The sequence below is a fragment of the Ixodes scapularis genome, unplaced genomic scaffold, assembly GCF_016920785.2.
Source record: "Ixodes scapularis isolate PalLabHiFi unplaced genomic scaffold, ASM1692078v2 PGA_scaffold0__279_contigs__length_252992795, whole genome shotgun sequence".
Classification (NCBI taxonomy): Eukaryota; Metazoa; Arthropoda; class Arachnida; order Ixodida; family Ixodidae; genus Ixodes; species Ixodes scapularis.
In genome coordinates, this window is record NW_024609835.1 from 215,450,983 (window position 1) to 215,471,894 (window position 20,912).

Genomic DNA, 20,912 nt, shown 5'->3' on the forward strand with positions numbered 1-20,912 from the left:
TGTTGAGTTATATAAGTTCTTGTCAACTAAACTCATTTATTTTGTTCTATGCGTTACACCAACATTTCCGTGCGCAAAAACACAAAAGGAAACAACACACTAGATACCAACCTTGCCAGTGATATGTTAACCTGCTTCCTCGTGTACATCAAAGCGTCGCCAGAAATATAGTTTTATTGGGACGACCGATGTCAGCGTCTATGCCCCGCCGTTTTGAATAGGCCGAAATGCATGGGACGATTTTCATATACAATATCCTATTAAATATATGGATATACTAGACTCAATCGATTATATTGTTCAGGAATAAGTACACCGGGCGCGCAAACAGATATTTTTCATTAAAGTTTGGGCATAGCACGAAAATAAGCATGGTCACTGCAAAAACGAAATTGGCAGACGTTAACACAGGTGATTTACCATGTATACAGTGCAAATTATGTAACGAGTCCTACGTAATAGAAGCGATGCCACGGGTGCAAACCGTTTCAAGTGCGAACTCGTCGACAACGCAGAGACCACCCGCCACACCTTTGACTTTGACAGTGCGTCAACCCTGGTGAAGAAGCGAAGGAGGGAACTGAGAAAGCTACTAGAGTCCTCGTTCATCCGGAGCGACCAACGCGAGATAGACTCATCGCTGGCGAAAAAAAACAAAAAAAAAATTGGTCCCCTGTCGGATTGGCATACAAATTTTATATTTCGATATTTGAACTTTGGAGCAAATAGAGCAGCTCTCATTTTGGTTTTTACCTTACTGAAGATGCACACCGCAAAGGAGCCGAAACGCTAAATTGTTTTATTATTCATTACATCGTGTCTCGCTCGGCTTCTAGAGCACATTTACGAACATAAAAGGCAAAAAAAGGTCGGTCTAACAATATAAAATATTATTTTTAGGTAGGAACAAAACCTAACAACGTGTCGTAACAAGTGCAGATATGCTTACGAAAAGGACATATCTGGACCCATATATATAAAAAAAATATGGTTATATAAAAAAATTGGGCATATCAAGCCATATCAAGCACATCAGCTTATTTAAAGCATATCTAGCCAGATATGCCCAATTTTTTATATACCGATTTCTGAGTCCGCCAAAAAGGGCTATATCTGCCTCCCTATCAGGCCAGATTTGTCCCAATCAAATAAGGCTACCTTTATATATGTATTGTTGTTTTCTACATATAACTATGAAAAATGATTTCTGATATGTATAAAAAAAGACCTATTGGACATTGAGCATGTACCAACGTTTATTAATTTTTGTATGAGCTGCACTTTACACCACTCTTGATTTCGTTCAACATTTAATTCCCAGGGAAAGCAGGATTGTCGACATTCGCTTACCGAATGTCGATGAAACGTGTATCCACGATAACGTGGCGGTGGTACGTGTTATCACGAAAAACCAGAGAATAAAACAATCAGTATTTTACCTGCAATTGTGACATGATTTTAGAATTTCTGAGAAATTATTCTCCCAGCTGCCAGGAAATAGACACGGCCTAATTCTCGAGGTAATCTGGAAGACTACCTTTAGGAAAACGATCGATTGTCGCGAAGTAGGTTGCAGCGCACTTACGGTGACGAGACGGGTCTTGAATTGTGTCATCTGAGATATATGTCGACACGGCCACAGCAAAACCATATCTCAAACAAAAAAACGAGAAGGAAGGTGTCCGTGAAGATTCCAGACGATGTAGCACAAGCTGTCATTTGTAAAACCGAACACTAAAGGCGTCACAGAAACTTCTTGGGCTTCTTTGAAGAAATCGTTTGTTGCCAATATACGGGTAGGAGTTTTCGAATTTACTGGAGAAGCAGAAATCCGCATCAGCAACGCAGGGAGCAACACACCCCAAACTAGGTCCGGCAGAACGCATTCCGAGATTTATAACGGTTAATGCGTCATCCGTCAAACCAGGCGACCACGCACGTTCTACCACGATTTCAACTTAAGGGGAGAGAGAAAGGAAGAGGAGGAAAAGCCGAAACGGGAGCGCACACACAAAAGGCTTATCTTCTGGGGGTCATCAAGAACCACAACGAGCGGATTTGTCACTTGTACCAAAGGTTGATACTGCAGTGAATGCTATGTGTGGCCTTGGTCTCCAAGCAGGTGCCGTGTTCTGCCTTATCATCAGTTTCTAGACTGTAGTCACGTGACCCTAACCGGAGACACGATTGGCCTAAAACATGCATAGCGTCTACCCTGCTGTCAATACCAAGTGAACTACAGCTCTATGAAGTCCTGCTTTTGAACTTACAAACAAGCTGTCGAGCTCGAAAGTGACCCAAGACGATGCGAATTATAATTTTTAATTTAAAAAATTAGCGCGGCTATTTTTTTGCGCACGATGTCCAAAAATAAGTATATAAATAAATATGTATATATATTTTTTACCAATAAATTTAAAATTATGTGTACACTGTTAGGTTCGCATTGCTAAATTTCAATTTTTTTACGAAAGAGTTACACATTAAAGACACCACGGACAGCACATCTTCTGACTTTCAACACACCATGAATTGCCGACGCTCGCAAACGGAAGGTTGCGATGCTACGCGAACGGTTTCTGAAAGATGCTGCATAGGATACTCCGAGCGCACCGGGTTCGCAGCCGTTCAAAGGGAAAAGAATTCGAGACGACGAAGTAGCGTTTTGCATCTTCAGCAAGCTAACGGTTTGTGTTTCCCCTCTCAATTTAGCGGGGAAACATGAACAAAATTAGTTTCACTGCTAGATTTAGCGGGAAATCTTGACGTCACATCACATCAGTACCAGTTCAATTTCCCCATAAATTTAGCTAGGAGGTTACAGCGATTTCGACGCCGACACCGCTTAATCCGGAAACGGGCGCCTAAGAGCTGCGATCTAAATTTCATTATTTGGGTAACTCGTTTTCCGATCTTATGCACTTCGTCATGTCAAAAGTCAAACACAACCGAATTGCATTTGTCTTTCGATCTTCAAAACAAGCAATTGATCAATTGGTCCAGGTATCTGGAACAACTTCACTTTAAGGGTGTTAACAATATTTTACCAATCACATGACGCTGATTCAATAGAGATCAATCAACTAGTGTCTTTGCGAGTACATATGAAGTTTTGCTAGCACGACCGAAACGGGCCCAGATATCATTTATCAGGGCATATATTTTTTACCCATATATGTCGTTTATGGCAGTATTTTAACTTTTATACAATGATATAAGCTGTATTTGCACGCGTATATGGCGTCAGGGTTGGGCAGAAATACTCAAAAATGTATTTGGGAATACAAATACTGGGATACATTAAAATAGTAGCTAAAATACTGATACTGAAATATCTCTGTAAAAGTGTATCGCGATACGTATTGGAAATACATTTTAAATAGAGGCAAAATGTATTTGGAAATACAAATACAGGAATATATTTTAGGGAGGGCAGAAATGCAAATACAGAAATACTGATACTGCAATACATTTTTCAAATTTGTTTGAGACGCCAAATGAGATGAAGCTTGAAGTTGGAAGTGGAAGTTTTTTATTCTGCAATTACTTTCCCGTAGGCTTCGCACTTTGCCTCGAAGCTAGTGATTTCGGACGACGAGTAGTCTTCAGTGGGCTCAAAAAAAGCGTTCCATCAAAGACTGACCGCGGTCCCTTCCCTGACATCCTATCTGTCTGAAGAGGGATGCGAAAAGACTTCGACCTCTATATACATTCTATGTCATCCTAAATTCCATCAAAATGTCACCATGCCCCTGTCCAATAAGGACCCCCCTGTCAACATTTATCACATGACGTCACGGTGGAATAAACTGGTATGCTTTGTCTGTAGGTGGTGGCCTTGAACATGAAACTTTACCGCGCTGTCGTATGAAAGGACAATACGTGCTTTCGTTGTAGGTTACCTCGTTGAAGATCATGCAGGCAGTGTCAGTCGGAATTTTCGAGAATAGTGGGCCTCCTGAAGCATCCTGAAACACATGTCTTCTGTAACGGTTGATAAAACGATACGGTGGCATCCCTGTTGTGAAGGTCCTTCCTACCGAACCTCCGCCACCGACCCAAGGATTCCAGCCCTCGAGTTTCGTCTTGCATACTCCAGATAGAGACCTCGTGGATTGGGACCTGATATTGCCGACACAGGTGAGAGCTCTCCGAGAAACAGCGCTCTCAAGACGAATCGCAGGTGTACAAAGTCTGGGTCGGCACACCGAGGCCACGTATGACCTCTTTCCTGGGGTTCGGATCACCAGAGAAGCGGGTCACTTTCACGTCGGCTGATGACGTACCCTTGAGCCGTGCAATATTACGGGCGCAGCCACAGACGCATTCGAATATGTGTTAAACTTCACTGCGTGAGTGATGCTACTATTTCAAGTCAACCACCACCATGCTCGTGCCGCAATGGACTGTAAATCAGCTTTGCCGGCTGGGTGTACTATGTACACTAAGGCAAAGAAGACGGTTAACAGCGGGCTTTGGATGCCAGCAAACAATGATCTAAGAAACCCCCACCTAAAGACCTGCGGCACAAGATGCTCTGCCTCCACTCCTGGCACGCCACCTCGTTTGAGTTCCCGACTACGCAACACTTCTCAGAAGAGAGAACAGGACGCATAGAAAAATAGTGTGGAGAATCAGAAGGAACCTTGGTCAGCATGGTAACAATGCCCCAGCATCTCCTTGTCCCTAATGTCCTCAGAAGTAAAAAAAGAAAAAGCTTTCGGATCTGTATTTTTTTTTTTTTGGGGGGGGGGGGGGGGGTTGTGGGGAGGGGTGTATTTCTCAAGAAATGTAACGAAATACATTTCACCCTAATTGTATCGCGATACAAAGAAACATTAAAAATGTATTTCGATACAGGAATACAGATACTGGTGAAAGAAAGGTATCGCGATACAGAAATACTGATACAAAATCTATTTCTGAAATACAATCACGATGCATTTGTATCGCGATACTGCCCAACCTTATATGGCGTTATATGGCCGTATTTACGCACTTATATGGCCACATGTGGCAGTATTTGCCCACTTATATGGCGATACCTGTCCGTATTTGCTCCCATATATAGCGGTATATTGTCATATTTGACTCCTTGTAATGTCTTATATAGGCATAAATAAAATATGTCAGGGCGATATCTGACATTTTTGTGCGGGTAACCTCCTTGTTAATACTACCACGGGAATGCCTCTGTCTAAACACAAGTTAACAATATTTTAGGAAAGGTAGACCCGTGCACTTGGAGACGACGTCAATGTTTAGCTGGTAAAAAGTGGCAATGTAACATTCCTTTGTGGCAACCAATAATTGAACCACTGAAAACCGAAGGTGCATTGACTATTTTATACAAATAAAACCTATTTAAGGTATTCAACAACCGAACGGTTTTTCTAGGAGCACCAAGACAGTGTTCGTTGACTATGATTTTGAACTCCCAATCTATCTACCCAAGCCATACAAAAAATGTGATTCTGCAGATTTTCTGAAATGCAGGATTAAGTCAGTTTTTAAAGGCTTCACACAACTGAAAACTTAAGTACGGGTTTCTTCAGCGCAAATTAGGAGACACCTGCACGGGATTTTAAATTTTACGCAAATCGAGAAGCAATTCGTATTACTTAAAACAAATAATTTGCGAAATTTTAAACCTGCTCATTGTTTTACGTGCGTGAATCGAAAAGAAAAATCAAATGCCACAAAAATGAAAACGAAACAAAAAAAATAGCCGAAATAAATAAAATTAATAAAATAGTCAATACCGAATGTTCTTGAAATATAAAGCGTAAGATTCACTTTGCCGGTGTTCAGTACAACGTTTTCGAATGCACCAGCGCTTCAACTGGATGTACATGCACTTGCAGCGTGGTGCATTCTGTACATCGATTATTAACGAATATATGATTTTAAATATTAAAAAAAATGGGAGCGTCCCTAAGTAATTTACGCTATACACGAAATACTCAACGAAATTACTAAAAAACAGTGTTTTGTGCGGTTGTTTTTTGTTTGAAATTTGTCCCTTTAAGCGTTACAGATTTCAGACCATAAGATATAATATCGTCCGTTGTGCAGTTGTTTGACCCTCTGCCAATGTGAAAGGTAGACAACTACGAACAGACCTGTAAACCAACTCCCGAAGGGACCCGAGGTCCTCCCGAAGGAACCGGAGGTCCTCCCGAGGTCCTCCCGAAGGGACCCGAGGTCCTTCCGAGGTGCTCCCGAGGTCCTCCCGAGGTCCTCCCGAAGGACCTCGGGTTCCTTCAGGACGACCTCGGGTTCCTTGGGGACGACCTCGGGTCCCTTCGGAAAGATTTACCCATAACGCACGGCGCGGTTACGCCGACGGCGACGGCGACGCCGCTCAAGCCGGAAACGGGCGCCTAAAAGCTCCGCACTAAAAATATCCGAAATATTTGTTATAGCATCAAAAAGGAACGCCTACATTGTGATGGTAATCAGGACGAGCTCAAACGAATGATGGTGAGATTATTAGCTGATCCATAAGTGGAGTAGTGGTGGAAAATGTTTTGAAAACAGCAAATGCTAGCAATTGTCCGGCAATGTGCAAGATTTGGTGGACATAAAGTGTTTTTTATTGACGTCACATTTGCTTCGCGGTTATAATTAGCCCATATGAAAGATGCGGATTTTTTCTCAATAAATTTAAGTAAGTCGACATGGTAGGTTGTATCGGGATCCCAGATGGAGGCGGAATATTCAAGCTTAGACTGTGCTTATGTTTTATTAAGAAGGAGTCTTAAAGGCTCTCAATACCGTGCGAGCCTTTGGCGTAACGGGAAGCAGGTGACTTATCATTAACTAAGTGCTTTACATTTTATTTATATCGCCGCGCGCAGGGCTGAGAAAGCAACGCTCGATCGCGAACCTCTAGAAAGTTCTCGTTTATTCTTGTTCCAGACGTAACATCTATCAGTTATCCCTGCCTTTGTTGTTCCAGAAAGTGTGTGTTCATTCTCGCCCCGAGCGCGCTACGCTCGAACCTTCTCCGCCGAATGTTCGAGATAGTGACTCACCTTAGATAAGAGGCCGCCCGCGACCTTGTCGAGTCAGTCTCGCGCCAGCGCTCGATCCTGCGGTTTCGCCGACTTCGACGCCCGCGACGCTTTGTTATTATCTTTTGTACTCTTTTATTTTTGGCACAAGTTCGCCACATTAAACGTTTATTTCTTCCTGTTTATCTATTGTTGTTTGGTCACCACCCGTTACATCTTGGTGGAGGTGCGGGGTAATCGCATGCCCGTGCAGCGCTCCCATCCGAGTTCCCGCAGTGCAAGTCCGTACCCAGCCTCCCGAGGACCAAGCGAAGAGCAGATCGAGACCCGATCCAGTCGCCGCACCCAAGGTCTACCCCCGGAATACGGACTTCTGCCACCCCGGACCAGGCAGCCAACGAGGCCGACGATGGAAAACCAGTCGTCGCAGAACCCGTCCGCCGCCGCCGGCGTATACCTTCCCGTCGCACTCCGGACTCCGACGCCATTCCACGGGGAGGTCCACGAGGACGTTGAAGATTGGCTGCAACATTACGAACGAGTTGCTTGCTCGCCATAACGCATGAACTCCGGAGCAGTGCCTTCAGAACGTTTACTTCGCTCTGAAAGGCACGGCACGCACATAATTCGAGAACCACGAATCATCGATTTCGTCCTGGCAAGACTTCAGGGCGAAGCTTCAACGCACTTTTGCAAGCCAGCAGCGACATCAGCGGGCCAAAGAACTTCTTCAAGCAAGAAGCCAAGGGCCAAACGAGAGCGTCACAAGTTTCGTCGAGGACGCTCTCCGCCTCATGAACCGAGCCGACAAAAACGCTCCTGAAGAGAAGAAGCTGCGGTTCCTGATGCGAGGAGTGAAAGAGACCATCTTCGGAGACCTTGTGCGGAACCCGCCTATCACCGTCTGAGACTTCATCACCGAGGCAACTAACATCGAACGTGCCCTTCAAGCACGCGCCTCCCACTATCAGAGACTTCCTGGCTTCTCTGCCCCCTCGCCGTACAGCAGTAACACCTCGGACAAACGCGAGATCATCCGGGACGTCGTCCGGGAGGAAATCGAGAAGCTCCTGCCAGCTACCCACCAGCCTGCTTGGGTGTCAATAGCCGAAGTTGTCCGCGAGGTGGTCCAGTGGGCATTCCAACCTGAGGCTCCTGCCAGCGTACCAGCACCCGAGGAGCCCTTTTTGACCTACGCCGCGGTAGCTCGAAGACCGGCGCCAGCTGCCCAGCAGTATTTGACGCCACCTCGATGTGTACAACGAGAGCCACAAACCTTCCGACGTGTGGAAGGGCAACCCCAGTTCTTCCGCACTGAACAACCGGCGCCAAGGAAGACGGATGTGTGGCGCACGGCCGATCGACGACCGCGGTGCTATCACTGCGGCGAGGCCGATCATGTGCACCGCCGATGCCCCTACCGACGACTGGGGCTGCGCGGATTCCACCCAAGCGACCCGCGCCCCCGGTATGGTGAACGCCCTCGGGAGATCGATGAGTACCTGCGACGACCTCAATCCGCCGAGCCTGCATCCCGCCGAGAGTTCCGATCGCCTTCGCCACGACGCCCAGCTTCGCCGATGCACCGACCCCTGACGTGAAAGCCTGTCGACCCTCGCTCCTCGCCGAGGAAACTAGGCGCGGCAACCTTTGGAGGTGGAGTTGCCGAAGACGACCGACATAAAGAGCCTCCAAGAACGACAGAGCGCTCCCACTCTCCCGACGCTACGCATCACAACGACGCTCCTGCTTCGGTGTCCAACAACCTAAACGTTGTTATCGACGGCCTCGACTCATCGGCACTCGTGCACACCGGAGCAGACTACTCAGTCTTGAGTGGGAGGCTCTCCCGCCGCCTTTGAAAAGTCATGACGCCGTGGGATGGACCACAAATAAGAACCGCCGGAGGACACCTGACTACACCAGTCCGGAGATGCACCGCTCGCGTCGAGATTCACGGCGAAACATGGCCTGTGAAGTTCGTCGTTCTACAAGACTGCACGCGGGACGTTATTCTCGAAATGGGCTTCCTGTGTGAATTCGGCGCCATCATCGACCTTGCGGTAAAGAAGCTGACGCTTCGGAAGCCTGTCCCATCGGTGGAAAATCCCAAACCGGCGTTAGCTGCAGTGGGAGTCCTCGCCAGCAACGTAAACCTGCCGCCGCTGTAGAGTGTCTTTGTGCCCGTTGGGACCGAAGGAGCCACCTGCGGTGTAGCACTGCTGGAAGGAAGCGTCCAACTTCTCTTCGGACGAGGGATTGGCATTGCAAGAGGCGTAACGGAGCTCCAGGACGGGCGTACCGTAGCCCTTGCACCAACTTCTGGCAAGAGACGCAGCACCTTACAAAGGGTACAGCTGTGGGCTGCGTCGAGGAAATTTAAGACTCAGCCGCGATCGCCGTGATCTCAGAAGACGCCTCTCCGACGCAGCCCAAGAGAATAACGCCATCAGAGCTCAACATCGACCCGTCCCTCCCAGCCCCACAACGACGACAACTTCGTGACCTTCTCGCCGAGTTCAGTGAGTGCTTCTCCGCGTCGTCGAAGGTACGCAAAACAACGGTTGCGAAACATCGGATAATTACTGATGACGACGCACTTCCTGTGCATCGGTCGCCGTACAGGGTCTCCGTGAAAGAAAGGGAAGCCATCCAGCAGCAGGTACAAGAAATGCTCGACGACGACATTGTCCAGCCCTCAAGCAGTCCGTGGGCTTCACCGGTAGTCCTGGTGAAAAATAAAGACGGGACCCTTCGGTTCTGCGTGGACTATCGCCGACTGAACGCCGTAACAAAAAAGGACGTCTACCCGCTGCCACGCATCGACGACACCCTGAGCCGGCTGCGCCACGCCCGATACTTTTCGTTGATGGACTTGAAGAGCGGGCACTGGCAGATTGAGGTCGACGAACGAGATCGTGAGAAGACAGTTTTCGTCACGCCGGATGGACTGTGTGAGTTTAAAGTAATGCCGTTCGTGCTGTGCACAGCGCTGGCAACCTTACAGCGCGTTATGGACACCGTCCTTGCCGGCTTAAAATGGCAAAACTGTCTCGGCTACCTCGACGATGTTGTGGTGTTCGCAAGCGAATTCGACGAGCACCTGAGGCGACTGTGAGCCTTGCTACAGGCCTTCAAGGCTGCTGGGCTGACCCTCAAGCCTTCCAACAGTCGGTTCGCCTATGGTGAGCTGAAATTCTTGGGCCACGTCGTGAGTGCTCACGGTGTAAGCCCTGATCCCGCAAAGACGTCCGCTGTCGCTGAGTTCCTGAAGCCATCAGACAAGAAGACAGTTCGAAGATTCCTTGGGCTCTGCGCCTATTACAGACGTCTCGTTCGTGACCTTGCACAAATTTCTGCACCGCTGACGCATCTGACGAAAGACGGCGTGCAGTTCCAGTGGGGAGAGGAGCAAGAGCAAGCTTTCGGCGAACTCAAGTGAAGGCTCCAGTCGCCCCAATACGCCATAAAATGAGTAAAAAACTATATTTTCTAGACTAGTTATTACACTCGTTATTAGTTTTAGTCTAAATCGTGAATTAGTACGCGCATTATATAAATTATTGCTGACTTTCCAATCTATTACATGACAATTGATATAGTAAAATAGTTGAAAGTGAAGGCGTGGCTACTTATTGAAAATACAACTAAAGAGGCAACCAAACCAAGCTCCTTGTTCGTTATGGTTTTCTATCATTTCCTGAAAATAACATGACCTATGTAATAATTAGACGAGCATTAATTATCTTGAATGATGTTATGTTGATACGGCAAAAGCTCTTTCTAAAAGTGTTACGTTCTTTGTATTCATATATCTAGGTACCGACGGTTCTTCATTGGACACTTTTTGCATGTAATGTCGCTGTTCATGCTAATTACGCCCCAACGTTTTTTTTTTTTCGGTTTTGTATGTTTTGTTTGGACGAAGCAATACGGCCAGAGTTTGCTTCTGAGCTGCACATTAAACAATGTAGACAAGTATATACAACACTGATGTTTTCTATAAGAAAAATCGTCAAGGCTAAACTATGATTACGGATCAAAACCGCATTTATATTCTTTACGAGAAATTCGGACAGCTGCCGCTGAAACTCGATCTTTGCATTATTTATTTTCCCCTCCGAGTTGCGTTTCTGGGCTTTCGAGCTCAAGGAGCTCCTTGGTGGATAACACTGTGAGTTACGAGAAGTCATGACAGGGGCTGCTAGAAAAGGAAATAAAACGGAACAAACACGCCTGGAAAGTTCCCCCAAAATGTTTTTTTTTTGCCTCTTACAAGCACACGCCCTTCGTATGTCCTCCATTTTACAAGCCCTCTTTTCTTCACTTCTGCTTGACGTACGGCTTTCGTCTGTTCCTGAAGCTCGAGCGAGGTTCTCGAATGGTGTTTGTTTCGGAGAAACTACCGACTTCGCGTGTTCCGCTGGCTGTTTTTTTTTTTTTTTTTTTGCATTTGAAACGACATTTTTTTACTGTGCGTCTTTTCGGATATTTCACTCCCAGCAGCCATCCTGACATCTGTTTTGAGGGTTTTTTGTTCCGACATATATGATCAGGGTTTGCTCAGCATAATAATTTAGGACGAAATTCTATTTTTCGATAAAATATACTGCTGCATATTGAACAACTGGGGCCAGATGACACGTCAACGTAAATATAACGCAAAGGTTGTAAGGTTGAGGGTTATGCACCCCGACACCGTATTTGTGAATTGTTAACGAAATATTTCTGGTATATATTTAGGTACATTTGTTTCGAACTTCGAAACAAGTAAAATATACATTTCTTTTTTTTTTTTTTTACTTAAACGTCGAACTGCAATCTTCGTTCTTCAAGTTTTATGGAGAGATAAAGTAAGCACATACACAACACTGTTGCTTTACATGCTCCTTTCTTAATTGCATTTCTGATGGCCTCCAGTTTTCCTTTTTACGTACTTTGCTAACACAACCCGACCAATGTGCAAACGGCGCGAAGAAGCGTTTCTTGCTTTGGTGTGTTGCGGTTGGTCTTCCGGTAGTGGCATAAGGTCACTCGTCTACGTTATGTTCCGTTTTATTATTGTTTTTCTCTGCAACACCTCAAATTACGTCCCCCTGCCTAGTTTGATATTTGTTAACGGCGCATAGCTCTGCCATTTCCTGGTTATTTTCTTTTCCATCTCAAGGAGAGTGTTGAATTCGGTCACCGAGACATCTGCAACATATTTTTTTGAGCCCAGCAAGGCAGAGCAAAATATAACTACATTGTACATATGAGAGCGAGATTTAGGTCTCACGACTCCAGAATAACAGCCAGACAATCGGCGAGCGTTCAGTTTCTTTTTATGTTTGTTTTGAGGCTTTAATTTACCCGCAGAGGGGGCAGAGATAAAGGCGTGGTGCCTGACAACGCCTCTGTCCCCTTCAGTTCATACAGCAGAAATCACATTACAAACAAACTACAGTGATAATAAATAACAAGGCAGCGTTTGTCATGAAAACGAATAGGAACAATCAGTATATAAATATCTGAGAAACACATGAAACTACAATGATGCAACTCAAACAACTACACACGCGTCACAGTCTTGAAGAATGTGGCGCGACATGCCTTTCGTAACCCGGGAAACAAAATCAAATTAAAATTAAAATTAAAATAGACACGAATTTTTACATATCTACAAAAATTTTTAAACAAGGATTTATTAAGCAAAGGAAAACAAGCTAAACCAAAACAAAGCTGCTCTCATTCAAAATACGTATGAATAGATAGACAATCATTAGGATTCAAATAGATAAATATGCGATATCAGTGCCCACCAGAGCTCGCCTGCAGTCTTTTTTGAACCTTGGAAAAGGGGCACTGAAATTCACTTTAACACCGGGGAAATGTAATAATTTGGTACTCATGTACCATTACATTTGCCGGCCATAGTTTGTTCGTATGCTTGGGATTCTACGTTTGGGGTGTTCTAATTTGTAGGCGCTAGAATGAGGTCTGTGTGTAGAACAGAGATTGCTTTTGTTGATCCATTGAAATAATTTGAAGCGATATATCTGCTTTTTAAGATCAATATAATATACTTAACAAAGAATGGTCAAGTACTCGGGTTTCTTTTTACACTACCTCTGTTGCATTGTTGGTCAGTATCGCGATACAAATGTATCGCGATTGTATTTCAGAAATACATTTTGTATCTGTATTTCTGTATCGCGATACCTTTTTTTCACCAGTATCTGTATTCCTGTATCGAAATACATTTTGAATGTTTTCTTGTATCACGATACGATCCGGGTAAAATGTATTTCGTTACATTTCTTCAGAAATACACCCCCCCCCTCAAAAAAAAAAAATACTCGAACGCGCTTTTTTTTTTTTTTTTTACTTTTGAGGGCACTAGGGTCAAGGAGATGCTGGGGCATTGTTACCATGCTGACCAAGGTTCTTTCCGATTCTCCAAACTATTTTTCTAGGCGTCCTCTTCTCTCTTCTAAGAAGCGTTGCGTAGTCGGGGATTCGAACCAGGCGGCGTGCCAGGAGTGTAATCATAGAATCTTCTGCGGCAGGTCTTTAGGTAGGAATTTCTTGAGTCATTCTTTGCTGGCATCCAATTGGCGCTGCTAACCGTCTCTCTCGCCCTGGCGTGCACAGTACACCGAGCCGGCAAAGCTGATTCACAATCCATTGCAGCACAAGCCTGGCGGTGGTTGACTTAAAATAGTAGGATGACTCACGCAGTGAAGTTCAACACATATTCGAATGCGTCTGCAGCTGCGCTTGTAATATTGCACGGCTCAGGGGTACGTCATCAGCCGACGTGAAAGTGACCCGCTGCTCTGGTGATCCGAAACCCAGGACGGAGGTCAGACGTTGCCTCGCTGTGCCGACCAAGACTTTGTACACTTGCGACTCGTCTCGAGCGCGCTGTTTCTCGGAGAGCTCGCACCTGTGCCGGCAATATCAGGTCGCAATCCACGAGGTCTCTATCTGGAGTATGGAAGACGAAACTTGAGGACTGCAATTCATGCGTCGGTGGCGGAGGTTGGGTAGGAAGGACTTCACAGCAGGAATGCCACCGTATCGTTTTATCAACCGTAACAGAAGACATGTGTTCCAGGATGCTTTCAGGTAGCCCCCTTTTTTCGAAAATTCCAAATGACACTGCCTGCATAATCTTCAACGAGGTAACCTACAACGAATTGCACGTATCGTCCTTTCGTACAACAGCTCGGTAAAGTTTCATGTTCAAGGCCACACTACAGATAAAGAATACCAGTTCATTCCACCGTGACGTCATTTGATGAATGTTGACAGGGGCGTCCTTATTGGACAGGGGTATGGTGACATTTTGATGGAATTTTGGCTAACATAAAATTTATATAGAGGTCGAAATCTTTTCGCATTCCTCATCAGACAGACAGGATGTCAGGGAAGGGACTGCGGTCAGTCTTTGATGGAACGTTTTTTTTTTGAGCCCTCTGAAGACTACTCCTCGTCCGAAATCACTCCCGTCAAGGCAAAGTGCCAAGCCTACGGGAAAGTAATTTAAGCATCAAAAACTTCCACTTCGAACTTCAATCTTCATCTCATTTGGCGTCTCAAACAAATTTTAAAAATGTATTGCAGTATCAGTATTTCAGTATTTGTATTTCTGCCCTCCCTAAAATGTATTCCTGTATTTGTATTTCCAAATACATTTTGCCTCTATTTATAATGTATTTCCGATACGTATCGCGATACACTTTTACTGTTATATTTCAGTATCAGTATTTTAGCTACTATTTTAATGTATCTTAGTAGTTGTATTTCCAAATACATTTTTGAGTATTTCTGCCCAACCCTGCTCTGTTGTAGTTAGATACGGTGGTCGTACCCCAAACCAACAAAACACAACTGATCTTAAAATAGAAGAGATAATAATATAACGTCATTTTAATTCAAGTAATTATTAACTTGTGCATTCTGTATAACATACCAATAACTCGAGGCAGCTTTGTCTTCAGTGTATTGATATGGGTGGACATTTTGTGGTCATCGGTAAACCAGACGCTCAAGAACATTTGTTCTACAACTTGGTTTATAACGGTGTTTTCAGATATAATATTAATAGAGGTGTTGTCTCTCTTACTCGCAGGATTAAATATGATTCATTTTGTCTTGCTTTTGTTTAGCTTCAGTATATGTAAGTCGTAACCAATTTGGTAATTTAATAAGGAAGGCATTACAAGCATTTTATAGGCACTCGCCTGTCAAACCAGTAAAAAGACATTTGTGTCATGCGCATACATAATTAACCCGGCGGAGCCTGTTGTTATTGTTATGTGATTCACGTAAACTATAAATATTAAAGGACCTAGACTGGGGCTCTGAAGAATGCCGTGCCGTATTCTGAATTTAGTAGATGTTATGTTGTTAATTGTGTTGTACTGGTGACACCTTTTTAGATAATTTTCCATCAGATTAGCCCTATTCCTCTTATACCGTAACTCTCCAGCTATTTCTAGTAGGGTATTATGGTGAGCCGTATTGAAGCCCTTTTTTAAAATCTAAAAAAAAAAAGAAACCAAGCGTGTGCTCTTTGTTTTCAATGTTTCTTGCAATTCTGTCCTTAAAGTCTAGAAGTGCTTGCTCCGTTTATTTATGTTTTTGAGAGCCATATTGCTTTTCGTTTTTATGTGATATTTATGAAAAAACCAAGTTAACGTATCATTGAGCCAGCGTTCATAAGTTTTTGAGAATATTCGCAGATAAGAAATTTGTCTGTTATTACGATAATCTGTTGCTTCACATATGCTGGACGAACGTTTGCTAATTTATTTCGTCAGCAAAGTCACCACTTACAAGCATAGCGTTTGTTGCATCAGATAGTAATAGCGTAGCTGCTGCATATTTAATCGACAGTGTCTTCATTCCGTTGACACCGGCGGCCACACTATTTTTTAGCTGGCAACAATTGTAATAACTTTCCTTGGCGTCGTCGAAGCTAGCATTAGGAATGCAGATGGATTAGTAGTCATTGTGCAATAATCCGTATAATCATGTTGCTCAGTGTACTTGCCGGCATTAGGAAAGAGCTGATTTCTTCTGTCAGCAAATGCTTTACAAACGACACCAGATATCAGCGTTGGTCTGGGAAACTGGATCAATACGCAGTAGAGTAGCGCCTGTTATTCATATGCACTGCTGCCAAGCTGTCCCATGGCAAAGTTCCTAGCAATGTGCATCAATGCCAGCAAGGAAATTTGGCTAATCAGAACCCACAATAAGTATTTAAAGGCGTTTGCAAACTTAATGGGCTACACATACAATTGCATTCGTTCCTAGAAATCAACAATTGCACGCACCATCTATACGTTTCAACTTTGTTTTATTTTTAGTTGGGGTATCCTCCTTTTAAGATTACAATAATCGAAATCCGCAAGTATACGATTCGAATATCTCGTCTTCAACACTTTATTTTCGTACTAGGTGCGTGCAGCGCAACCAAGCCGTATCTTCCATGTATTATGAAAAGCTCTCCACAGTTCGCGTTAGGTGCACCACATGAACTCTGCACAAGGTAGGAAAATGTAATCTGGCGCATTTACGTCAATTATGATAATCAATTACCTCGTTTGGTATTATAATTTTAAGAGATATACGAAGTTGGTGGTTTTATATTGTGTAAATATTCCTATTCCTCTTCCAAGCTTCACCTTTCGATGAGCATTGAAGTTAGCCGTGTACAATATATTTTGAACAAAATTTGCACTGCGTTTTCAAACCGTGCATGCAGGCAGCAGCTGTATCGCGATGCATTGCGAGAGTATATTTGAGATATTTTTGTGTGTTTATCCCTCTGGATCGAGCTACTTTAGAAAAATGTATTGGTATTTCAGAAGTGAAGTACGTTTGCACTGTATCGCTTGTCTCGCAATAGTGTGCCAGATATAGGCATGTCCTTAGATATGGTTGCATGAAATATCAGACTGTCAATGCCAATAAAATAATAAGCGATTTAAAAAAAATAATGCCACTTTTGAGAGTAGCAGGATATTATCTTCCGTAACAGCCCTCTTCCTTTTCCGCTGTCGTAAAGGCAACGCTCTAAAACAGGCCAGTAGAGAGGAGGAATCCACTAGTCATGGAGAGTAGAGAACCTTAGAAGGAACTTTTTCCGGCACAAAACCTGTTCAGTCAAAGGCAGGTGCACAAACCGACACAAGGAGGGGAATACAAGCACTAAATTTACATTCGCCACAAACTCCATCCTCCACTTCTCACACGTTTCGAAAAAAAAAAAAAATTATTGTGTGTATTTGTGTCTCATTTCCGGAATACTTGTTTGCCATTTTTTTACCGAAGTATCTCAAGGATATTCCAACACATGAAGGACAGATATATCTTAATATTTGCATTTTGGCATAAATACATATGAATATCAGCAGTTATATTCTAGAATACTTTGTTGGAGTATCTCAGCTCAGCCCTGTTCTGACTGCACATTACCATACATATGGCGCCTGTCACGTCAAGCCGAAAAGAGAACAAAATAAAGATGTATGCAATACTGAAAGTATTGCTATCTATATAATGTACAAGTACGCGAAATAACGACGCGTATTTTGCCCTTTATTGGCTTGTGTCGTTCGAATGAAATTTACTTAATCATGAGGCACACATGTAACTTATCGTTCTAAATTTTATATTTGAACGAATCTAAAAGTATTTTGTGCATGTGTATGGAATTAGCTCCTAATATTTGAAAGCGTTGTAAGTTCAGAAATATACGTATCTTATATCAAATTAAAAGGACATTGCATTAAATCACAAAGAAAAGCTCAATCTTAGAAAAAAAAACGGTAAACGAGGCCGACATGAGTCCGTTACATAAAAAAAAAATTTAACGGATTACAATTACAAATGATCGAATCTTAAAAGTTATAGATTACCGCTACAAATTACTTTCGCTGAAAATTAACTTACTACTTCACTTGTTAGGTTAGAAATTACTTTCACGTTATTTTTTTTATCGATACACTTATAACGAATAAAAACAATTTTGATGTTTTCACATAATTTGCAGCTAGGCTATTTTCCTTTTCTGCTCTCATGGCATTTTTATAAAAAAAATGCTGTATTACATTTAAGAGGAACCCGCCATCCCGTTAGCTTATGGCGACAGGGAATGATTCCTGAAATTCTGCAGATAAAGCTAGCTGTGCGCATGCTTAAAATCAGTGTATAGCTCCGCTAGGAGAATCGGAGTTAAGGAACCGATTTACAAAAGCTCCCTTTTGAAACAGGCACATCAAGCGGTGTAAAACGGAAAAGCATGTAAACAAAAAAGCTGTCTTCTGCCCAGGAAGAAAAACACAATGGAGGGCGATGAAAGGAGACTGGGTCTGCTCGGCGTAGTCTTGTTGTTCTTTTTTTTTTTTTTCACGTTTTTCGGAATGTTTTAGTCACCGGTCAGACAAAACATTGTTTTTGTTTTCTTTGGATTATATTTTTTTTTACAACGATCTCTATTTAAATGTGTTCAACTTGCTATATTTATTCTGCTGAATTACGTGCTCATAATACTTCAGTTTCTGTGTTGTGTTCATATTTATAAAAACTAACGAGTAAAAAAAGTAATCCTTTACCATATTTTGTAACGAAATTACATTCCAAATTACTGCCGCAAGAAAGTAACGCGGCACTTACAAAATTACTTCGTATGCAACGAATTAGAAGTAATCCGTCAAAATGTAACGCATTACATCAGAAGTCTGAAAAGAGAAAACAAAAAAATATTTTATTTTTAAAGAGCCCTCCAACGACACTTGAGCTCATGGAATTTTAATGTGATTACTTCATTAGTCGTTCGAGATACTCAGGAAATAAATTGTTGCCACGAAATATAGATTATTCCGTTTATGCAAATGCAGCTCAGCGTATGAAGGTGCCATTGCGTGTTAAACGCTTTTAGCTGGCGGCGTCTTCAGAAGACTCAATGTTCGATTACCAGGGTAGGCAAGAGCTGCTAGGTTATTTTAGAGCGCAGCTCTTAGGGGCCCGTTCCCGGCTTGAGCGGCGTCGGCGTCGCCGTCGGCGGCGCCGTCGGCGTAACCAAGGTCATCCCAAGGTCACTTGACCCCCAAGGTCATCCCAAGGTCACGTGACCCCAAGGTCATCCCAAGGTCATGTGACCCCTCCCCAAGGGTCATCGGGGGTCACGTGACTCCCCAAGGTCACGTGACACCTCAAGTCACGTGACCCCCGGGGTCACGTGACCCCCGACGACGTCATCAGTGACGTCACTGATAACGTCACCGGCATCCGCATCGTCATCATCATCATCACTGATGACGTCACCGGCATCTGCATCGTCATTGTCATCATCACTGATGACGTCATCAGTGACGTCACTGATGACGTCACCGCCATCCGCATCGTCATCGTCATCGTCACTGATGACGTCACCGGCATCCGCATCGTCATCGTCATCATCGCTAATGGCGTCATCAGTGACGTCACTGATGACGTCACCGGCATCCACATCGTCATCGTCATCATCACCGATGACGTCACCGGCATCCACATCGTCATTGTCATAATCACTGATGACGTCATCAGTAACGTCACTGATGACGTCACCGGCATCTGCATCGTCATCGTCATCATCACTGATGACGTCACCGGCATCCGCATCGTCATCGTCATCATCGCTGATGACGTCATCAGTGACGTCACTGATGACGTCACCGGCATCCGCATCGTCATCGTCATCATCACTGATGACGTCACCGGCATCCGCTTCGTCATCGTCATCATCGCTGATGACGTCATCAGTGACGTCACTGATGACGTCACCGGCATCCGCATCGTCATCGTCATCATCACTGATGACGTCACCGGCATCCGCATCGTCATTGGCATCATCACTGATGACGTCATCGGTATCCGCATCGTCATCGTTACTGATGACGTCATCGGCATCGGCATCGTCACGTGACCCCCTAGGTCACGTGACCCCCCACCCAAGGTCACTTGACCCCTCCCAGTAGCCTTCCCTCCTCCTCCTCAAGAGCGGCGCTCTAATTCCGCTTTACAAGGAGTTGTAAACGGCTTCACTTTTTTTATGCCCTCGAAATAAAATGTTTTACTCCGTAAACTATCGTAATTAATTTAAAAGAAAAGCATTAGGCGAGAAAAAATTTTAAAAAATATGCTGCAAGTCTAAAATTTGGCAGAGACATTTGAGATTTCTTACATGTAGGAATGCGGAAGCATCCCTACACACACCGCATTCCTAAAAGCGGTGCACCACGTCTTCCACACGGCGCTCCAGCGATGTCATCCCGGTACCCCCAATGCGCAGGCGCTGCGAACCCCGCCGGCTTCACGACGGCTTCCCCCCCCCCCCCCCCCCCCCCCCCCCCCCCCCCCCCCCCCGGCTTCCATGACCAAGCATCTGCGTTGTTCTGCTTTTCTACGTGTTTTATTTCCGAGGCGCGGGCTCGATGACATAATGGTGTGACCATCATTCGGACACAATGCCGCCGTTTCTTCGCGTAATGGGACAAATAGGAATTTTCCCTTTAAAAAGAACATGTTTTTAATGTGCAAAAGGTAAGAAAAAAAACTGATATAATACAAACAGGGCTGCCTGTCTGCGGCGGAACCAGTCAGACCGCCGAAGCGGCGCCCAGGCACACGAGGGCATTGAGCGGTAGCCCTCGCGCGAACGCTTCTTTTGGGAGTCGAAATTTTGAGATCCGAAGGGTTGCGTGTGGGACACTTTATATCTACGAATTTCTATGATTTGAATGTGCCGTTCTTTTTGGTGTGGCTTGCGTTGTTCTGGTGGTTCAGTTTTGTTTCCGTCTGCACGCCACAACGCTCGATTGGGCGACTTTGTACGTGGACGCACACGGCTTTCGGACGACG

The 20,912-nt window shown here is 44.3% G+C and overlaps 1 protein-coding gene across 1 annotated transcript in view; it reads left to right on the forward strand.

Annotated features, from left to right (window-relative positions):
• LOC8039823 (glutamate-gated chloride channel) overlaps window positions 1-20,912 on the forward strand; it is a 190,581-nt gene that overhangs the window by 113,141 nt on the left and 56,528 nt on the right. The window lies entirely within an intron of this gene.